At 43.0% G+C, this 4,882-nt stretch overlaps 1 pseudogene; it reads right to left on the reverse strand.

The window, feature by feature from the left end:
• Positions 1–592: 592 nt before the first annotated feature.
• Positions 593–3,086, reverse strand: LOC136313628 (AP-1 complex-associated regulatory protein pseudogene; annotated as a pseudogene).
• Positions 3,087–4,882: the final 1,796 nt, after the last annotated feature.

Genomic DNA, 4,882 nt, shown 5'->3' on the forward strand with positions numbered 1-4,882 from the left:
TTGACTACCAAATTTGTGTCCAAACTATGAAAGCTTATCTTATTTTATCATATCATATCATATTATATATCATATACTTTGTTTCAGATTGAATCAACATTTGCATATGCAATAGGTGTAGAAAGAAAATGACATTTGAGAATTTCTTTAGGGTCATCTACTGAAGTTAATTGTGCTCACTGCTAGATAATAAATCATGCTGGAAACAGCACGTTGTTCTGAGGCTGAAAGTTGGTCCTCGTGTTCTCTCCAGTCTGCTGAGTATTAACACAAAATGCCTGATATTTTCAGTTAGCAACTGAAATAAGCTTTTAAAACATTTTAAGTAAAACCAATAAAATTACTTAAACATGAATCTACAAATAGTAAACAGGAATTCTCTAAAGTGGTTAAAATAAATTTAATTGATAACATGACAGAGCCATGAAATTGTTTTTGAAAACAGAAGGCAGGTGATGAAATTAATTCTGAATACAATTCAGATTCCTAGTCCTTTCTTATAGCATTTACAATATGATTTCTAGTTCCCTATGAAAAGGCTCAGCGCAACATTTATACATTCTAATTGGTTTTTAGCATTTGATCATACTTGCTAAGCAGGGTCACAAAAGTCTCCCCTCTGTTTACGTTGCTCTCCATCAGATGGCTTCATGTCAGCATCAGACAGTTCTAGTACAGGATTTACAAACCCCGAACACTGAGAATTGCCATGATCACCCACGTGGGCACATGAAACAGCTCTCCCACTCCGGGCCCTTGGAGTCATCAGAGGCTGAGGCAGGAAGATTCCTTGGTTTCTCCTGGGTGCTGCCTGGAGGACATCATTATCTTAGGACACTCTCTCATTGGGCACATTTGATTCAGCCCTTCTTCATTTTCCAACTCTAGATCAGCAATTTTCAACCACATGCTGCAAGAATTTTTAAAACATGCAATACCTGATTGCTTAGTTAGGGGCACTGACCTCTTTTCTTCCCCTACTTGCATTGCATGTTGTCAGCTATTCCTCCCGTCCCAGACTGAAATGGCCCTAGTGAACTTGGAGTTGATGAGTAACACCTCCGTAGTGGTAGAATGAAATGAAGTCCACATCAAGACCTAGGACTCATGGGTGTCCAGAATTGTTCTCCCATGATTCTAGTTCTGTGGCAACACCTTTAGAAAGAGGAGGCCTGGTTCTCCCTTGAGACTCGTCTTGCCTCTCCCCTCTGAAGGTGCCACCCTCAAGGCCCCCAGGGTCAGGGACACTGACCTCTTTTTTTCTATAGGTTGTCAAATAATTTATTTATTTATTTTTAAATTTAATGCAGTGACATTGATAAATCAGGGTACATATGTTGAGAGAAAACATCTCCAGATTATTTTGACATTTGATTATGCTGCATACCCCTCACCCAAAGTCAAATTGTCTTCTGTCACCTTCTATCTGGTTTTCTTTGTGCCCCTCCCTTCCCTCACCCCCTCCCTCTCCTTCCCCGTTACCATCACACTCTTGTCCATGCCTCTGAGTCTCATTTTTATGTCCCATCTATGTATAGATTCATATAGTTCTTAGTTTTTTCTGATTTATTCAATACTTATTTCACTCAGTATAATGTTATCAAGGTCCATCCATGTTATTGTAAATGATCCGATGTCATCATTTCTTATGGCTGAGTAGTATTCCATAGTATATATATACCAAAACTTTTTAACTCACTCGTCCTCTGACGGACACTTGGGCTGTTTCCAGATCTTCGCTATTGTGAACAATGTTGCCATAAACATGGGGGTGCATTTCTCCTTTTGGAATAGGTCTATGGTGTTCTTGGGATATATTCCTAAAAGTGGGATAGGTTGTCAAATACGAAAATGACAATAGTCAACACAATAATAGCAGTCTGGTGTGAATGAATCAAAATCGTACCAATTTTCTTCATCAGCTCAGCAAAAATATATTTTTTGATGTGTCACAGAATCTTAGCAATTATACATACATAGTTTATGTGTGCCATGAGATGAAAAAGGCTACCAATCGCTGCTCTGGGTCTAAAGATGTGCTGGCATCGTTTCCACGAGTTGATTTAGCTTTGGTCATTAAGTCACAACTGTTTAATGTATTTGGTGTCAAAACTGTGGTATCTTATGACTTTATATTTCTCAAACAAGATTCAAAGCCATCTTCTGGTCTTGGACTTGGACATTCTGCACTGCTAGAGGACAGGGCCCAGGCACAGGGCTTGGCTTTCCCCGCCAGAGCCTCTGCTGGCTGCCTCTCCTGTGCGGTGTGCAAAGCTGCTGCCCGAGGAGCAGCCGCCTCTCTCCCAACCGCTACCTGTTGTCAAATTCTCATATCAAGAAGAGCTTTCTGCTTTTCAGCAACAGACTCATAATACTTCTCTTTTAGGTCATCGAGTCCTTCTTCAGTACGAGACCTAGGACTGCTTCCTGGCTTTCCCCTTCATCCTAGCTTTCCAAACTCTATAGGTTAAGGCTCACCTCTTGAGCATGTTCTGAATATATATTTGGTTCCTCCACATGGCTTCCCCGCGGAGCCGAGGGCAGCACTGCATCTAGCAGCGATTCCCCAGACGTCCCATCGCAGCCGCCGGCCGCTCCTCCGCCTGCCCCAAGCCTGGCCGCTGCAGCCTCCGCGCGGGGGAGCCCGCGGGCGCGGGGACGCACCGGCGGCCGGAGCGGGCGGTGTGCGGAAAGCGTGTGGGGCAAAGGCGGCGCTGCCACTCCCGCTGCCGCCCGGGCGCCGGCCCAGGGAAGGAGCATCGCCCCGACTCTGGGCCCTCCGGCCTCCGCCTGGCGTAGTGCTGGCGGTGGCCCTCAGCCGCACCTTACCATCCTTCTTAAATGTCTGTATAGTTCACATTTACTATTTCAGTGTTTAATAGTAGAGGTACTTTGGGTCTATTTAGAAGTTTGATGATGTTTTTGTGACTAGAGATATTCGTAGGAACTTAACTCTGTTTACATTAGCCCGTGGGAAAAAGTGGTTTTGGTATACGTGGATTCACTTGAAGTCCAAGTTCCAAGGACCCATTGACGATAAGTGAGGGTGTACAGTATCTACTGGTGGAGGAGGGGTCGATGGTCATAGAATGAGTTTAACTCAAAAGCCCTTCTTCAAAAAGTAGTGAAGAATTATTGAGGATTTGTGACCACAGGGGCAAAATAACCTGCGTTATGTTGAGAAAGACTGATCTGGTAGGAATTTGGAGAACAGATTCAAGTAGGGTGATGCTTCCCACTGACTGACCAGCAGCTCTGAGGATTCTGTCTAGAAGAGTGGTCTGAATAAGTTGATAAGAGGACAAAGAAAAAATATTAATGACTTCCGTTGACCAGCATGGATGCTAGGATGTAGAAAATGGGAGAAAAAGAAGGTGGGGATACTTGGGTTTTCTAGTTTAAACGAATCCTCACTGATGGAAAACAAACAGCTGGGATGTTTCTTGTGTTACTATTTCTAACTTTCCAGAGTGCTTGATCTTCTGCAAAGGAGGCTTCTGGGAACATGATGAAGTCATGAGCACCAAGTGCTGTAAATATCTTAAAGGTTTTAGCAGTTTCTTTTCCAAAATCCACACACACACACACACACACACACACACACACAAACATTTGACCAAGAAAGGAATTAATGGCAATAAAATTTAGACTTGAACTCTGTTGAAATGTGTCTGAGAATTCCTGGCAAAAGGGGATGTGAAGCCGTCTGGATGATACTGTCTACTGCTTCATGACAAATCATGAAAAGACACAGAGGGTTGCTCAGCAGGCGGATCTACTTGGGTATTTTTCCATCTGTATGCTAAGGAGAAACGGCTTTGAGAAAAGAGGAAGGAGAGAGAGGAGAGGATTTATCTGTCCAGATTGCTCACAACTAATGTTTCCAATGGTCAGATTTTCTCCACGGGGAGATAGCAACCTGCGCTCCTGGGTTGTGTCAGCTAGTCCCTTCAGTGATCTCTTGGGATGTGATGTTCTGTCTAAACCCAGAAATGGTAAAACCAGAAACTTCCAAATGTGGCCAGTCAAAGCAGAGGTAATACACTTGGGGCAAGTTACTGGCTGGTCTTAAGCAGCAAAATGATAGGGCTGAGCAGAGTTTAGAGTACTGTCTGACAGGTGGAGTGATAATTGAGGTCCTGGGAGATAGGTGCATTTAAGGAATTTGAAGGAATGTATAAGGTTTGTGTCATATTTAATCCATTCTTCTTTTCTATGTGGCTGCTGCACACCAGGTGGTTGATTTACATTATCTAGTTTTCACAACCCTATACACATTTTACGTGCAAGAAAATTAAGACTTAGAGAAATGTTGGCCAAGGTCACACTGCTAGGAATGCAGACAGATTTGGAAGGAACTTGCAGGCCACAGTACTAAAGTGGTAGGCTCAGGAGAAACTGCCGTCCATTTAACCGCCACTGCCATAAAGGAGAGTCCCTGACTGCTTTGCTCCCATTCCATTCCTGACAATGGGCACAGTGTCTGCCTGTTGTTTGTGCTCAATTAGAATTGCCTAATGAATTCACTAAATAAGACACTCATTACTGAAAAAAATGTTATATGTGCAATTCTTTCTCCTCAGTTTTTCTACTGTGTAATTATTCAAAATAATTACAAAATAATAGGACTCTGGGCACCTTTTCTAATAAGTTTATTAATTTTAGAGAGAGAGAAAGGGAGAGAGAGAGAGAGAGAGAAACATCTCTCTGTTCCTATATGTGCCTTAGCTGGGGATTGAACCTACAACCTTTGCATATTGGGCCCAATGCTTTAACTAACGGAATCATCCAGCCAGGGCTGGCCACTGTTTGAATGCTAAAAAATAGTTTAAAAGAAAAAGGAGCCCTGGCTGGTTGGCTCAGTGGTACAGCGTCGGCCTGG

This window comes from Saccopteryx bilineata, chromosome 9 (assembly GCF_036850765.1).
Source record: "Saccopteryx bilineata isolate mSacBil1 chromosome 9, mSacBil1_pri_phased_curated, whole genome shotgun sequence".
NCBI classification, from domain to species: Eukaryota; Metazoa; Chordata; class Mammalia; order Chiroptera; family Emballonuridae; genus Saccopteryx; species Saccopteryx bilineata.